Here is an 18,498-nt window from a genome sequence, read left to right as displayed (position 1 = left end):
TTTTAAATAAAAGCTTCCTTCCAGCCCCTTCAAGGTACCAACCACATCACCCCAAGAGCAAACACTATCCTGGCTTCTCTGAGTTGATTGGTTTTGTTCATTTTGTATATTAAATAAGTGGAATCATTCAGTATATGCTTATTTTTGGATCTGACTTCTTTATCTCAGCATTTTATTTGTGCACTTTACTTGTGTTGTTGTACATAAGTGTAGATTGTTCACTCTTGTTGCTGTATAGTACTCAATTGTGTGACTAGACCAAAATTTGTTTCTCCATTCTGTTGTTGACAGGTGTTTGGATAGTTTCTAGTTTTTGATTGTTATAAGTAATGCTATTCTGGTACATATTTTTTTTTTTTGGTAAAAAAATACATGTGAGGTGTATTCCATTCCTAGTTATATATCCAACAGAAATGCATACGTGTGTTCTGTGTGTATGATTTTAAGAGAAGCTTAAAATAGGACACTCACAAAAAGTTAATTTTTAATAATTACCTACCTGACAACCACCCACATTCTAAAATCATTACACAAGATGAATAACATTATCCCAAATTTATAGATTCCTGTCTTCTAATCTAGGATGGTATTGATTACCAAACTACAAATAATTATTGAAGGATTCCTATGCATCAAGCCACATGATTGTGGAAAAGAAGAGTAGAAGAGATCATCCTTTTCTTCAAGGCATCTAGAGTCCTGTTGAGGAAAGAAAAGTAATAAAGCATTGAGAAGCATGAAGGGCAGACTACGGTATAGAGTATCAAAAAAATGACTATCTTCTTTGTTCATCCTTTAGGAACATACTGCCAATTTAAGACTATGCAGTAGTTTTGTCAAGAATATGTTTCAGAATACTTGCACTTAAAGCATACTGCATATTCAATGTTAAAACACATTGGCGAAATTATAGAGGCTAATATTTGATCAATGTTAATATTGCCTACTATTTTTGAATACTTTCTTTGTGCTAGCTTTTCTGTGTATGCTATATAATTCTTACAACAGCTATATGAGGATTATATACATGAGTAGACTGGTGTAGTGATTCAAGAATGGTATCTGTAGCCAGACCCGCTGATTCCGACACTTTCCAGCTGGTTACCCTGAGCAAGATCCTATTCTTCAGCATTTCCATATATCAAGTGGGAATAATTATATTTTTACCTTATAGTCTGTTAGATGGGAATGGCTAGAAGAGTCCCTGGCCCATGGTAAGCACTGCACTATTATTTGACAGATTATTTTAAAATAAAAATGGAAACAGAGAGAATTGAGTATAAAGCATTTATAGGAAATAATTTCTTAACTCTTTGTGAAGGAAAAACATTTATATGAAATAATTTCTTAACTCATGTCTATGGCAATGACCTCTGGTCACCCAAGCATTCAGGGTGCAAGTGGGGAACATATATTCTGATGTCGGGACAACCAGTTCTGAAAATATAGGTTTCGGCTTGCAATTTCAGCATCTTGGGCCAGGAAAGATAACAGTACCTTCAGGACAAATAAGTTCTCAGTGAAGTCTGAACCGGGCAACAGATCTTTTAGAGATCTGAAAACTTCTTGGCTGTGTATACTCCATTTCTTTTGCATAGAAACATTGCAAGCTTTGCTCTTTGTCTCTACCTACTTTTGAATCTCATAGTGGCTTGGATGGAAGCATATACCACACACCCAAAAGACAGAAAGCATTATTTCTTTTTTTTTTTAGTCCTAATGTTCACATGCTTGCTAATATAAGCCCACAAGATGACTCTGGAAACTAAAGCATTAGGTCGAAAGGCTAACCTTACTAACAACACAGATTTAAAAGCACACAGGCATGATCCAATCGCTCCCCAGGGGATGCACATATTTGCCCTGCGATCTGCCACATGCAGGTAGATCTTATAACCTCCAGATCACATGAAAAAAAAAAAAAACATGGTCCACCCCTATAGCAATAAAACAAGCTGCTAACGAATCCTGCACAAAATGCAAAAACCCAAATCATTATTTGCCTTTTTTATATTTTAGACTTCTGGTTGGTTTGCTCTGTTTGGCTGGCAAATCTCATCCAATTACAATATTTTTTCATTTGCGTTTTAAAATAGCAATCCTAGCCCACTGTTATTATAACATATGTGGTAAGTTGTTGTTCCTGGGGTGGTGATAAATTCGTGGCTATCCATTCACATCCTCATGGGTTGGAATTAATCTTTCTCTTTTGATTTCCCACTACACTTTGTGCTTCTATGATTGTGCTTAGCATAATTTGCTTTGTAGTGTATCTATTTGTGAATGCATCTGTCTCCCCCATTAGCTTGTGAAGATAAAAACTATCTCGGATTTCTGTTTCATTTTGTTTTGTGGTTCCTGTGTCAACAACACACTGAAGTACATAGTAGGGACTCAAAGAATATTGGTAGTAGAAATGAATCGATTGATTGCGGTACATCACATTTGGCTGCAGAACACCTTAAAGTGATGAGACCCATCTGTCAATCAAAGCTGTGATCTTTGCTTCATTAACACCATGGCTAAGCAATGAGGTAATAAGTCAGTGACAAAGAGCTTCATGCCCCACATACCATAAGTTAGGTGACAGATTATATGTAATTCTTTAAGCAGCAAAAACCCTTCAGAAAGCAAGTCTATGTCGTGGCAATAATGATCCATAATTTTATACAGTCTGTATGTGAAGGCTGAACCCAGCTATCTCCTTCCTGGCTCTTTATCCAAAAAGGCTGCTCCAGTGCTAATTATCTCTTTCAAAAGCTAGAGTAACTTGTTCCACTAAGCAGTTTGCAGTGCATTTTGGCCACCGATATTGGTACAAGATCCAGTCTAAGATTGTGGCACATGGCTTTGAATTCTTTTATTGCCCAGTGTCATTTTCTGGAGGAAATCTATCGTTATCCTTTTGATCTGAAGATTAAGCATTCCCCAGCTGGACTTTCTACCATTTGCAGAATGTAAGTTCGGCCTGTCAGTGGTGATGCTAACTTGAAGTACCCTAGCTCTACTTTTTCCACTATTACCTGTTTTTGGAGATGGTCGACATTAAAAGAATGGAAGGAACCATCCTCCGTCATGCTCCATCTGGCTCTGCTAGTTCCTTGGCGACTGAGGCAGCACATACATTTGGTGGACAGATAAGGAATGGGAAATTCATGATATTAATAATGATTTCTCTGTTCTCCAAAGCAAAGGCCTTTCCGGTTTAGCAACTCTTTTACAAATGGTCCATGTTGGGAGGGGGCTGAGCAAGACTCAGTGTTGGAAGTGAAATAGAGATAAATGAATTAAAGACCAGACAGGGCACGCAATGATGGCATGTACTTCAACTGCTGCAGTTACTGAGTGCCTAGCATGGTAAATGAATAAAACATGGGCCTCGCCGCGGAGGGGCTCCTGGTCTTTAGGGACATTTAGATTCATGTAGAGACATTGCTGAAGTGTAGGGCAAGAGTCATTTCATCTGGCTCCACAGAGGTCTGTTTCTTTTTGTTCTGAAATGACCGTAGACATTTTTAGTGGTGGTGATGATAAAAATATGGGAAATGTGGGTGAAATCGACTTCTTACCTGGAGAGTTATAATACAGTAAGAAAAGACTGGATTGAAAGGAAATTCTAAAATGTAACTCTTATGGCCTTTTGAATATTTCATTTTTAACTATTCCTCCCGAGAAAACATACTTTTATTTTCCATGGCAATTCTAGTCAAAACTAAATGAAAAGAGGGAGGCAATTGTATAGGTGGGGATGTGGCCTTTAATTCAGAATCTCTGGGCAGGGTAAAATGAGAACTTTTCTGGGCCCTGAACACTTGACTTTCAGAGGCACTGTCCTCCATAAAAATAATAAAAATATTTGATGACTGTGTTGGTAGAAAGAAAATTTAATACAAGGTTGATTATACTCATTTTTATTCTTCTGTACTACACCTGATGGAGAAATCTACCTGTCATTGGAGGTAGGGCGTGGCCAAGAGCATTTTTTTAAATCTTCAGCTGTTTGAGAATCACTATGCTTTGGGAGTTACCCACTAACCCACAAGGACTTTAGGAAGAATCTGTGGAAGTGCCTGCCTCTCTAGTTCTTCCGCCTTCCAGTTTTCATAAGCCACCCACTGTGCATATGAAATACACCTGGTGTGGGGATATGGCAATATAGGTATGCCACTGAAATTGCCAGATTTTAGTGAATAAAAATGCAGGACACTCAGCTGAATTTGTATTTCAGATATATTTAGATGTGGGACAAACTTATACTAAAAAGTATTCATTGTCTATCTGAAATTCAAATTTAACTGGGCATCCTGTATTTTACCTGGCAACTCTATATGCTGCCTCTATTCTGGGAACTCAAGTTGTTTTTCCCTCCCAAAATACACTTTCCAATTAATATACCATGCACTAATATAGTGTTGCCCAAAGAATGCTCTTTGGACTATTATTATTATTATTTTTAAAGATTTTATTTATTTATTCAAGAGAGACCCACAGAGAGAGGCAGAGACACAGACAGAGAGAGGAGAAGCATGCTCCATGCAGGGAGCCCAATGCGGGACTCGATCCCAGGACCCTGGGATCACGCTCTGAGCCAAAGGCAGATGCTCAACCACTGAGCCACCCAGGTGGCCCCCTCTTTGGACTATTAATAGGAATCACTCAAAAAAAGAAAGAAAAAGAGTTGCACGGTCAAAGATGTTTGTTTTCTTTAAAGCATGTCTTCTTGGGTTCTTCTGTGTACTTTTGTACATTATGACTCTCCAAGAGCAGGATATGGTAGGCACATGTCCCAAACTTATCATTCCATCAGATGGTTTCCTTTTCTTCTGGAATTTCTCACAGGACTTAAATTTCTGATGGGACACACCTAGTACCCCACAAGGACCAATGTGTCTTTGTTTATGATGAGTGTGATGGACAGTTTGAATCTCCCTCACTGATTTACTTTACTTTCTTCTTCTCTTTTGCTCTTGGTTTCTGCGGTGGTGCCTACATAGCAGGGGGAAATCCACCTTTCCCTTTTACCTCAAGTGTTTCACAGGCTCCCTTTTTTGACTGCGTTAGGTTCAGTCAAATGTGGGGTCTGTGGAATCATGGATTTTATCTTATTGTTGAATGAAGGACACCTAAAGCAGGTGTGCAGGGCTGGCTACATCATTTGTGGGGCTCAGAACAAAATGAAGATATGGGCCCCTTTTCCAGAAATGAATAAAAATTACAAGGTGGCATCACCAGATCATTAAACCAAGCACAGGGGACACAGATGGCACACCCATGAATTCAGCCCTGCTGGGGGCACCATCCTCAGTGCCAAAATACTGAGAGTTGTTACCCAGAAAACCCTAGGAATTTCCAAAGGCTAAAAATTGGAACTATCTTCAGATACCTAAAGATCAAAAGCAGAAGCAAGTCACTAGATTTGGCCAATGAAGACATAAAATTTTGGTATTTCGTTCATTGTGAATTTTTTCATTAATTTTGAATTTTAAAAACATTGTATTATGGATTTTATTTATCTTGATTTTGGTGCTGTCTTAGTTTTCTCAGGCTGCTGGAACAAAATATCCTAGACTGGGTGGCTTACATGACAAAGGTTTACTTCTTAGAGTTTTAGAGGCTGGAAATCCAAGATCAGTGTGCTAACAAATTCAGTTTGTGATGACGAAGGTTACTCTTCCTGGCTTGCAGACAGCCACCTTCTTGCTGTGTCCTCACATGGCCTTTCAGCTGTACACATATAGGAGGTGGGGGTAGGGAGGAGAGAGAGAGAGAGGAAGGGAGAGACAGGAAGTGAGGAGGACATCTTTTTCTCTTTTTATAAGGCCACTAATCCCATCATGAAGGCCACATCTTTGCATCTTTGTGACCTAATCTAATCCTAATAACTTCTTGGAGTCCCATCTGCAAATACCATCACTTCAGGAGCTAGGGCTTCAGCATATGAATTTTGGGGGCACAAATTCAGTTCATAACAGGTGCCCCCCAAATTTTATACAGGGGTCTCACCCTATTTTTTGGTCTAGCAAAAGATAATGGAAAAAAGCAGCTTTATCATTATTTACTTTAAAGAACATGTTTTTAAAAGGGGAACATTTTGTTCATTTATTTTTGTTTTACAGCTCACACACAGAAATACACACATATATACATAGACACATCCACATACCCCGATGAATAAATATGATTTCTTGGAAATAGCTGGCACAAAATCTAGATTCATTCTTTAAGAAGACTTTAACTGGAAATGAAAAATGTTAGATTAATTTATTGTTGTCATTAGAATTATACTTATCTCATATAAGTGTCCTAAAGAAGTCAAATTTCTTAAAAAAATATTGTGATCTAATATATTTTATCTAATTTATCTTCTATACATTTTTTTTCTTTCTCAATATTAATATTATTACAATTACCTGGTTAAACATTACTTCTGAACAACACAAAAGAAGCTGTTCTTTTTAAATGAATCATAACTTAGTGATTGTTTTTCAGTTTCTAGAATACTTGTTGTTTTTTTTATGATGCATGCCATGTGTTTCCGGGTGCCAAGAGTCATTTCTTCATATTTTGGTAAAAATGCCCCTCCTTTCTTTAGTTGATGAAGCCTCCTACATTGTCTGTCCGCATGCCTCCCAAAGATAAGGCTAGACCTAGGGCTCAGACCTGGCTGTTGGGTAAATTCTATCCCATAACATGGAGTGATTGCTAGCACTCCATGAACCATGTGATCCCAGTGAGAATCAGCTCCAGGCTTTTGATGGAATTACTAGAAAAAGGCATGTCCTTTCCACTGAGGCTGCTGAACTGGAGGAATGTCAATCTGGATCTGTGGGTACCATCTTGGCCACTCCTGAGGGGAGGCTGATTGAGAAGAATGCACACAGGTCAAGACCTGGCATGGACAGATTCTTGATGGCACTTTTTTGAGTACCTGGATCAAACCATGTTTGAAGCAAGTCCTACCCTGGACTTTTAGTTATGGAAACAATAAATTCACTTAAAAAGTATTCTGGTTGGTGTTTCTGTCACAGATCACTAACAGTAGTGACAAACATTATGCACAGGACTTTCAGAACTGGAGACGAATGATGATTGTATTACAAAAGTGGCCTCTTGGTAATACCAGAGTCAATCTGAAGGCCCATTGATTAATATCTCCCCTCAGACTATATCAGATACCTCCTTGTAAATACCTGGACAGCTATACTTGCCATGAGAAATTATAATTGCCCGCTTACCTATCTGTCTCCTGCTCTGGAATGAGATAAGCTCCTTAGGAGGCTGTTTTTCGGGGAAAGAGCATTTACTTGGTGCTTACTAAGCGTTAGGCTCTCTTGGGTGCTTTATTACATTATCTGTCACAGTACTCCTACAAAGTATCTGTGCTCTTTTTTGTTTGTATCCACATGCCTGGCTTGTAGTTTCTGTCTGTGTGTGTCAGGGGCCAACTATGTCACAAGGAAATCTCTGAATTTACTTTCCTTTAGAACATATATTAAAACTCAATAGCAAAGGAATCATTTCTTTAAAACAAGGGTGGGCAAATTTGTTCCCTAAAAAGACAGATAGTAAATACTTAAAGGCTTTGCAAGTCCTGAGGTCTCTTTTACTGTTACAATGTGAAAGCAGCCAAAGACAACATATAAACACAAACAAATGAGAGTGCCTGTGTTCTAATAAAACTTTATTTATGGACATGGAAATTTGAATTTCATACAGTTTTACATGTTATAAAATCTTGGTTCTTATTTTGGTATTTTTCAACTATTTAAAGAGGCAAAAATGTTCTTAGCTCTTGGCCTGTACAAAAACAGATGGTAGACTGAATTTTGCCTATAGGCAGTAATTTGCATACCCTGGTTTAGAACTTGGACCAGTACTTTCCAAATATAATGCGAGCCACATATGTAATTTAAAATTTTCTGGTATCTATAGTAAAAAAAAAAAAAAAAAGGCAAAAGAAACAGGTGAAGTTAATTTTAGTACTATGTTTCACTATCCTCTAATATAATGAAAATATTGTTTCAACATGTTCAATATAAAAATTAATTAATGATGTGTTTTACATTCTTTACATTTGTACTAAGCTTTAGAATTCTGGTATGTATTTTACATTGAAGTTCATCTCCATTTGTATGCTAAGTTTCCATCAGAAATACTTGATTTGTCTTTAGATTTCATAAAATTTACAGCAGACAATGGATTCACATACATGAATTGTTAAAAAAAACATTCTGAAAAGTTTTCCAGTAGTTTAATCAGGTCTCAGTTCTTAAATTTGTTAAGTAAAATGTAAAGTTCAGTTTGTCAGTTACTAGGGCCACATCTGAAGTGCTCAATAGCTGTTACGCTGGCCAGCCCAGACGTAGAACAACATGAGATTGTTTCTTTGCTGAGAAAAGTATTTTCACTGGCATCATTTAGAACGGTTAGTAAATGGAGGTTGTGAAAAGCAGATACACTCTGTCAGTGTTTTAAATGTTTTTAAATTCTCTGCAGATAATGTACCCTCTACAGCCTGCAGCTAGGACAGAGCTCGGAGCCCTCATGCCTGGAGAGTAGTGACCAAGGATGAGAAACAACAGGGAAGATTGATTGCCAAAGAGGTAGCTAGTTGCAAATCATATAAGGCCTGGTGAGCAATGATGAGGGTTTGCAAACTTTCTCCTAAACATGATGGGCTGTCATTGGAGCTACTTTGAGCTGCTGGTGGAGAATAGGCTTTAAGGGGGCGAAAGTAAAGTGGAGGTCAGTCATGAGGCAACTGCAGGTGTCAAGGTGAAAGATGATGGTTGGTGCAGAGCTGTGATGAGGTAAAGCCAGGAAGGCATCTGGGGTTCTAAGCTGGAGGAGGCACTTACCCTTAGGGTTCTGCTCCTGGGATAGTTCAATCCTGGGAGTGTGCACCTCCTTCTGTGTTGGCCCTGGTGGCTTGGATGTGAATGGTTCTGTATGGGAAGTGAGTGAAGTCACCAGGACTGGCATTTGTTTTGAAAGAAGAGTCCCCAGAATCTACTGATAGATAAGACATGGAATGTGAGAGAAAGAGGGGAGTCGAGTCTAATGTCACAATTTTGATTTTCACTGTACATCTAGCCAGCCCTAGCATAGCCTGCACTGCTCATCCTGCTCCATTGCCAAGTTTACCAGAGCACAGAGGTGTCCCGAGAATCGGAGATTTCAATTAAACACATTTTGAAATTGTAGACTCAGTTGTGCAGCCCCGATCTCCTTCATTGTAACAAGGTTCATACTGTACATAAAGCTGGACAGTTTGTGATTCCACTTCATTGTGAACCAACACAGACCAGCCTCGTCCTTAATTCCACCTCTAAGAAGTCTCAGCAGGCACCCGGACCATGGGGTAGCATAGCTGCATGATCCTGTTTTCACCCATCTCGGATGCAAAGGCTGCCTTGGCCCTTCACTCCATCCTCACCCACCCTTCTCCAGACTCGGAGCTGCTTCTCTGTCTGTAATGGAAATCCAGCCGTTCTTCCCCCCTTCCCCCACCATCGCCACCCCTCTTAAATTCCATTTTACAACACACAAAGCAAGATAGCCTTTGTTAAAAAGTTTAATGTTCTTAATTAGTTGAATCGGTTGGGCTAATTAGAATACCAATTAGAACTGGCAGGGCTATTGTTAATTTGAAAGTGCTGTGGTCTAGTGTTAATCGCTATTAAACCTTATAGTTTGTGAAAGATAGAGAGAGGATGAATACACAAAATACATTTTAAATGTTAAAGGTCCTTGGTCAGAGGGATCCCTCCTGTCAGTGAGTATTCCAGGGAGGCAAAACCACAGAGACGCACATTTGCTAAAGACTTGGGCCTTGCAAGGGGCATAAGTGCCTCCTTTTTCAAAAAATGTTAAAAGGCTGCAATTGTGTTTTTACTAAAACAGCCAAAGTGTTTAATTCACCTAATGGACTAATGATCTGGAATGATTCTTTTATAGAAAAAAAATCAGTGTTTAAGTTACCAGGGCACAAAAAAGTTTCTGTCATTACCAGAGCCATGCGTCCCTTTTGGGTTGTAACTTCCTAAATATAAGGAGCAACCCTCACAATTAAATCTCTTTTGTTTCTGGTCAGTATTTGACTAGGAGATTAAAAACACAAAACCAGAGAAACAAAGTCTTTGCGCAAAAGTACCATGTTTGGACGGTAGTAATGCATGAGTCCATATTTTCATGTCTCATTTGGAAATGACTAAATGGATAAGCAAGTCCTAATTTATGTTTTCAGACAAGTATAAAAATCACTCCTCGTTTTCTCAACAAGCAAATATGGAATGGACAATTATAGCTATTCTTACCGTACATTTTCTGAGATATGACTTTATTTTCCCTCTATTCCAGTGATAAAGACAGAAGGTATTGCCATCCATCGTTGCTGGTGTCCTCTCAATATATCTGTGATACATTTCCAGAAAATAAACCATGCAGTTTATAGAAAACAAATATAAAGATATATTTTATCATATGTATTATGGCACTGTTAGGAAACAAGGAATCTTTTTAAATGGTGAATTGCTTTACAAAGGATATAAAAATGTTCAGTGCAATTGCTACCTCAAATCCTTTTGGAGATAAGTGGAGAATAAATTTAAAACAAACAGACAGACCAACAAAGAAATAAGTGATTGAGTGACAACCAGTGCAGTATTTGTGTACAAAAATTTGTACAGAAGAAAAGAATTATAAATCAGAATGTGTCCCGGGTGTTTCTTAAGATACATGGTGACATGTATCAGAGATACTAGATTGAAATAATGTCTAAATTAATCCAGGTCGTTGTATTAAATTCTACTCCTCCCTGATCCAGTGCTGCCCACATTACAGGCATCATACTAGGTATCTGCTCTGGGGATGGGAAAATACAATGTTGAAAAAGGTTAGGGTCTATTAGGGAAGACTGAGGTAAAGCAAAACAAACAAACAGAATAATACTTGATAGCATCAAAATAGATTTGTTTCCTTTTGATGTGGATTCATACACCACATCGGGCCTTTTGCCTCGCCATTAATTTTTTTACAGGTGTTTATAATCCCTGTTCACCAGCTCCAATTCTTTTAGGACTACTAGTTAACTGTAAGCTTTAGGCTGTGGTTAAGAATAATAGGCTACTTGTCTAAATTTTATCTTTATTTTTAACCTGTGTGTAAAGAAGTTGGCATTGTTTGTTATAAAATGCCAAAGAATCCAATTTTCAATATCTGCCAGATATCAATGAGGTGCCAGAGATCCTTCTCTAAGCACCAAGAGAGGGAAAGACCAAGAGAAGTGAAGCGCAGATCCCAAGTAAAAGTTTGACCCAGAACTATACTGATCCACTGGTCATTTTAATGTTCTTTCATTTTATTTGACTGTATTTCTTCTTACTCAGTTCCTTGTCTATGTTTTGTAGTTGTTTTTTCTCCTTGTGGGCAAATCTCTAGATGAATTTTTTCTATAGTCAAACCATAAATGCCTTCATTAATTTGTCACATTTATTATCTACTATGTACCAAGTCATGTTTTGGGCTCTCAGGTGCAAACACACAAATATAAGACAGCCATGCCAGAAAAGTTCTCAGTCCAAGAAGTGACAGAGAGAGGTATAGAGCTATTAAACCTATTTAATGTACTCATGGAGGAATAATTGTAATGCTGTCTGGCTAGCAGTGTGTCAGGGTCAAGAACAAGGTGCTTCAGAGAACAAAAAATGGAGTGAGAAACTTGCTCTGTTGGCAGAAATTGGAAGTGAGGTCTGGAGAACAGACAGGAACACGATAGACTGCTATCCCCTGGAATGGGCAGGGTAGAGGCCCTGGTTTAGGGTATAGTGGTGGTGGGAGGCCCTTGATGTTATTTGAACCTGAAAAACATAATGCAAAAACAAAGTAAAAGTACAACTCTGATACAAGACACATGTATATTTTCTTTCCAGAATCTCTTGAGGACGGGAGCTGAGCCACAACATAACTAATTGTGTGGTTCAGAAAGTTATTTCATACATTAACAAAGCTCAGTGATAATTTCATCCACAAAGAATCCATAGGATTGGGCCAATATGACATATTTTTCAGAAATTGCTTTTGGCATCCATAAAAGATATGCGAACATCAAGGAAAGTATATACAGTTCATTTCATTTTTGGAAGGAATGTTAAAGAAACAAATGAAATACTTTAATTTCCCTTTTGGTGTGACTTGAGATTAAAAATACCCCTTCTCACTAAAGAAAGCATTCATACCGGGTCATGTGCCATGTGCATCCTTCCCCTGAAAATTGATTTAGTGGAGTCCTATCAAGATGCTAGTTCTCATTCACCCTGTTTCCCCAACCTTCCTGGAAATTTTTGAGCAAGTCTCTCACTTTACTTATGGATGCTTCAGGCCTGCTATTTGGTGTCTGTGTAGACGCCAGGCGCCTCTCTGGGTATGTTTGTAGTTTATTTGCCCCATGTCATTCTGCAGAAATGGATTCACTCAGTCAACTAGATGGGAGAGCTTTGAGCTTTGCTATCAGCTCGAGGAACAAAGGGACTGCAATCCGGAGAAGCCCCTGAAGGGAAGGTAGTCTACTCACACAGTCCCTTGAGGGTCCTCATCAACACGGGAGAACTGTTTTGACAGAACCACTGAATTGGGTGCAGGAGTCACATTCTTGGGACATCAAACCAGGACACATTTCCTGCTCGCCCACAAACAACACAGACCCCTCCGCCTTTGGGGAATAGGAGGAGCCCAGTCTGAGGGGCATGCTCGCTTCCAGGGTTGGTTGGAATAACTTGCCGTAGGCAAAAGGGCAAGGAACATTGAGTAGCAGAAATGGAAGCAAATAATTTATTTTTTTTCAAATTGCGAGCCCTGATGTCTGGCCCCAGATATCTGAGCATATTCTCCATTCTTCTAACAAAAGAAACACACATGCTTATTCCACCCTTTTCCGCCTCATCTGGCAGCCGCTTTCTGGTCCAGCAGACACTAACATCTAATGAGTCAAACTTCTCATTTTCAGACTAATCAGTCGGCTGCACTAATTGCAAATGCAAATATGCAAATTTATATTAATTAATTACTCTGCTAATTAGTTCTGCGGTCTTTTTTGGGTAATAAATCATTGTGCAGTGGAAGGGAAACAAGTCCTGTCCCATTTCACTCCACATAAAAATTTAATGTACTCATGGAAGAAAATATATATATATAAAAAAGACACCCTGAGTTGATCACTGTGCTTCTACTGACGAGTCCCCTCCAGAAAGGTGCAATTGTGAGAGGGCTTTCACATCTTCAGCAAATGCCATCACTAAGGTGCCTGTTAGCAATTTAATTATCACATTATGAGCTTCAGAAAAAGCCAGTTTGCTGTGCTGCAGGCTGTGACATAGAGCTCGGCAGTTCACTCACTTTGCAGCAAAACACTTATAAATAAGATGAGAATATAGAGAGGGAATCACATTTCTTTGCTGAAACGTTGTGGCTTTCGATCCAACATTTTCAGGGGTTTTGTTGTTATTGTTGTTGATTTAAGCCAAAATTATCATCTTGCTTTCCTTACCCCTGAATTAAAAGTTTTATCATTCAGATTTAGGAACACATTGAAGAACTATATCAGGGGAGGTGGGGCTCGGCAAGGTAGAGGTGAGGAAGAGCTGGTAGGGGAGGAAACTGTCTTCCATATGTCTAGGAGCAATGAGTGCTCAGATTTATTTCATAAATTCTTATTGGAGACCTACTAGGTTACCAGCTACCCACAGTGGGGCAGAGAGTGATGTATAAGTGATGCATAGAAATGGTCTCTCCGAATTAGACTGTGAATTCTTTGAGGATAAAAGGCTATGTCAGATTTGCCTCTGTGCTCCTAGTTTTATACCCAGAGAGAACATTCAAGAAGTATTTGCTTATGGGGTGCCTGGGTGGCTCAGTCCATTAAGTGTCTGCCTTCAGCTCAGGTCAGGATCTCAGGGTCCTGGGATCTAGCCCTGGGTTCAGGCTTCTGGCTCAGCTAGAAGTCAGCTTTTCCCTCTGTCCCTCCCCCTGCTCCTGTGCTCTATGCTCTCTCTCTTTCCTTCAAATAAATAAAGAAAAAAATTTTTTTAAAGAAGTATTTGGAATGAATGAATGAGTGGCTGCAGCCTCCAGGGACCTTGAGTCTAATTGAGGTAACAATAACTGTTACTCATGTACAGTTTTGCCTTTTTGTTGGGTAGGTGCCAAGTAATACTCTGTGATTAGGAGATGAGTGGAAGGAGCCATGGTGGTTAAGATTGAAATCCTTACATGTTCAATGTCCCTTCATTTCCTTCTCCTTCTCAGCAAGATATTCTTTATTTAATTCCCCATGCTCGTTCCTCTCTATTGTGCCTTCTCCATGTGGGATTTGATGTGTAAGCAATAAAGAGGAAACTGCTCTCATTACAGCTGGGCAACTGGCAGTCAAACCCTAGCTCAGCCACTGGAGGGTTGGCGATCTTGGGCAAACCATTTAACTTCATGGAATCTATTTCTTCCTGAGTAGAAAGAGTGTGATGGGTTTATCACCAGCAGTGTGGGTGCCAGGGCTTTGCGGGCAGGAGGCTCAGCCCCCATTCCTCACCTCCCACCTGCTCTCCATGTGACTTTAGGTCTTGATTTTTTATTATTGATAAAAAATTATTTACTTTTTGATTTTTTGAAAAGTTGGACTGATGGACACCTGTACATGATGTGACATTTTAAGACTACACAAGAAAATTAATTAAAAAATGAGTCTCCTTCCTTGTTCTCCCCAGTGTCAACAACTAACCTTGTGCATCCTCCCAAAGCTATAGAGATCATGTGTAGTGTGTGCACATACATAGGCACACATGATATTTTCCCAAATACACACGAATGATAGCATACCATAATACTCTTCTGCATCTTATTCTTAACATATTGGTACATATCAGCTATCTCACACTTTTTAAGCCTGCGTATTTCCCATTGAATGAGAGCACAGTAATTGTTTTTGTATTAGCCACCAGTTGGTGGACATTCTGTTTTTCCCCATTTTTCTGCTACTGCAAATAATGTTGCAGTTAATATCCTTGTATATACAAAATTTGGCCCATGTGGAGGTAGATCTGTAGGCTTATACCTAGAAAAAGATTGCTGGATCAAAGGAGACACACTTTTAAATTTTGAAACATGACCAAAGTCATCTTCTCTCTGAAATGCCTTTTCTTTCTTATTATACTTCAGTGTATGGTAATAAACTATATATAACTTATTTCTTTGTCTGTACCCTGTTAACAAGGACAGTGTTGCCCAATCATATGTGTACAATAGATGCTTGTTGATCAACTGGTGGATCCAAGTGTTTCCCATGCTTGCGACAGCCCCCATCTTCCCCAGTGTGGCTCACTTCTACTTTCTATCTTGATGTGAGCATAATTTGGAGATTATTTTCTCAAAGATAAAATAAAATAAACATCTTTTGAATGTTCCATGGGTTGTGCTGGATGATTAACAATTCTTCAGCAGAATCCTCCAACCTGCTGGTCTTGGAACAGCCTTGAGAAAGGCCTGTGAGGCCCTTCTGTGGGTTTCCGTGTGTGGGAGAACTCCTACCCTTCCACTCTGCAGGGCATATGGCTGTGCTCTACGGGGCTCGAAGGGGAAGAGCTGGGCTGATTATTTATTTAATATGAGAGCCTGAGAGCACTAACAATCTTAGATCATAATTAGACTGATAAAAGTGAATAGAGATGCAGATTTTAAGAATACAAAAGGGTATGGTTCAAAATCTGGAGCACTGAACCTTCAAAATTCCATCTGAAAGAAAAAAATAACTGCTCTTAATCAATGCTTTCTGATGGTGCAATGGAAAAAATGTAAACCTGTTTTCTTCAGAAAATTAAATTAGAAACCCCATGCCATATAACTAGATGTGTAGTGTATTTGAGTCATTTTTTTTCTAGACGAAGAGACATTTTTCAATAGATTATATGTTTCCTAACCCATGTTTGGAATAAGAAATGATTGAATTTTGTTTTTATTTTTGGTTTCACCATTTCTTGGGAATCTCCTGTAGTTAGGGGATGAGGCTAGTGAGCTGAGGTTGAGAATTTCATGTTCTCAAATGACCAATTGGCTTATCACGAGAAACTGTGTTCTATACCTTCATGCAATAGCCACTTCTTCTGAAAGCATGTACAGCTGCTTATAAAAAGAAATCCATTAGGTTTCCAGGGAAAGCAATTTAAAAATCTATGCCCTTTTCAAGCACATTCTTTATTCATGTTTTCACATAAAGAGAAATGAAAATCGCCATTAATCTTACTATCCAAAGATGACTACTGTAAACATTTATTTAATGTTATACCCTTCCAGACTTTTATCTGTAGCTACATCTAGAGCTCTAAGTATCTGTCCATTCATACTTCTCTACAGATATGTCCCTGGCATTCCTGGGGTTTGCACTGACACTGCAACTAGACCAGTGGGTTAAGGCTCCTTTTGATTGGTTAGAATCAGTGCTTCCCTGGTTGATAAATACTTTGAGAATCACCTGGTATTTGTTTAATAAAAGTGGAGTCAACCTCTCCCTACTGTTTTGGGGGTATATGTGTGCATGTGTGTGTGTGTGTGCATGTTTGTCGCTCATTGGTATATTTTTTTCAAAACGCACAACCTCATTTTTATGGTTGCAGAGTATTCAGTTGTGGGAATGGATATTCTACAATTTATTCAAGTAGTCTTATGTTATGGGACATTCTGAATTGTTTTCAGTTCAGTCTTTCTTATATTTATATGTCATCCTATTTTATGTTTGTGAGCCTCTTTTCCTTTGTTATCTTTGTTGCTTACATTTCTTTCCACTAGTGGTTTGTTCTACACTTATTGTTCTCTAGTACTCATTATCTTTTTATTGAAAATATTTGAATCCATCTTTATCAGCATTAGGATTTAATCAGTTTCTGCTAATTTCCCCACCTCCACTTTCCTGTGAGAGTAGATACTCTTCCTTTTATTATCTCTTCCCACCTCCAATTCTCAGTTGATGTTTAAATAATTGCAGGTTTTTAGATCCATTTCTTGAAATACAATATGTAGCTTTTCTTTCCAGAATTATGTTCGACACTTGCATTGCTTATATTCACATTAGCAATTGTTTAGCTATTAAGTCTGGACTTGACTTCTTTTATTGCTCACTGCCATTTCTTTTAAGCAACATTTGACATTATTAAATTCTTTATTTTGATACCTGTCTCAATGAACTGAAATACATTTTTGAGGACATTTTTCAGAAAGGGTATGTGGGTGACCAACATTTTTAGCTCTTGCATATCAGAAAAAAATCTTTCTCTTCAAACATAAATGGCACAGGATTTGTTTTGAAGTTTTTCTTCAAATTTCTTTGCATATTCCTCCCAATTAGTTTCTGGCTTTGAGTTTTGATCTGGTTTTTTTCTTCCTGGAATATCATTTTCAAAAAAATTACTCATGCCTGAATATATATAGATTTTTTCTTTATCTTTCAAATAGAAAACCATAACTAGAATTTGTGTGTGTGTGCGTGTGTGTGCCTTTCTTCCTCACCTGGTGTAATGGATCCATGAAATCCAGATTCATCTAACATTGTTCCATCACACAAATCTTTCTGTTGTTATTTCTTAGACAATTAATTCTCCCATGTATTTCTGTTTTCCTGTGTTCTTCCCACTGTACTCTTACTGTGTCTTGTGGATCTACCATACATGTCACTGACCTTTCTCTGTTTGTCATTGTCGTTTGTTCTATGTACATCCTTTTACACTGAGTTCTGGGAGAAGCTCTGAGGCTGGTCTTCCAGTTCAAGGATTCAGTTTTCTGCACTCCCTATTCTGCTATTCACCACTGCACTTGCACTTTTGCATTTGAAAATCCCCCCCCTTTTTTTTTTAACTGAAACCATCCTCTCCTGGCAGCAGATTTTTCCCTTGTAGAAATGCAATTCTGCAATATACTGATTTCGCAACAGTATGTACTGTCATAAAAACCACATAGGCAACTTCAAATGTACAATTTTTACAAGTTTCTTGTCATAAATCTGTATCGTTTTGGGAATTTGACTCCTCTGCTCCTTTTGGTGAAGTGAATCTCACCTTTGAGGATAGGAGCGGAGATAGATGCTTATTTATTTTAAAGTATTATGATGGCTTCATTGGCAGTTTTATAGATCACCTTTCACAGGTAGTTTAGCTCCAGACAAAAAGGAGTGATGACAGCTTATGTTTTTTTGGCTCTTATTTTGGCAGATAGAGGTTCCAGATGCTTGAGAAAAGACAGAAGGAATTTTGAGTTCTGGAGTCCATGGCTTTCTTCTCAGTGTCCTTTAGTGGCTGGCCTGCCCTGCACAGCCCAGGCATCAGAATGACACCTGTTGTCATCCTGTTCACACTTTCTGGGAGCTCCTCACAGGAGCTTTCTTTTCACCCTGCTGACTCTGTGTCACTCACTCTTGCTTGGAGAAGCGGACTACTCCAGATTAGAGGTGAAGACAGCCCCCCA

The 18,498-nt window shown here is 38.6% G+C and overlaps 1 long non-coding RNA gene across 1 annotated transcript; it reads right to left on the bottom strand.

Annotated features, from left to right (window-relative positions):
- Nucleotides 1-5,577: 5,577 nt before the first annotated feature.
- LOC140609460 (uncharacterized) lies at nt 5,578-11,053 on the bottom strand. Its single transcript, XR_012011287.1, has 4 exons — nt 10,317-11,053; nt 8,859-8,945; nt 6,164-6,235; nt 5,578-5,724 (listed from the first exon to the last, which is right to left on the bottom strand). It is a non-coding gene; the product is annotated as an uncharacterized lncRNA (long non-coding RNA).
- Nucleotides 11,054-18,498: the final 7,445 nt, after the last annotated feature.

Source organism: Canis lupus, chromosome 18, assembly GCF_048164855.1.
Source record: "Canis lupus baileyi chromosome 18, mCanLup2.hap1, whole genome shotgun sequence".
Lineage (NCBI taxonomy): Eukaryota > Metazoa > Chordata > Mammalia > Carnivora > Canidae > Canis > Canis lupus.
Note: the sequence above shows the minus strand (reverse complement) of the source record. Positions and strands in the feature narration are given on the sequence as shown.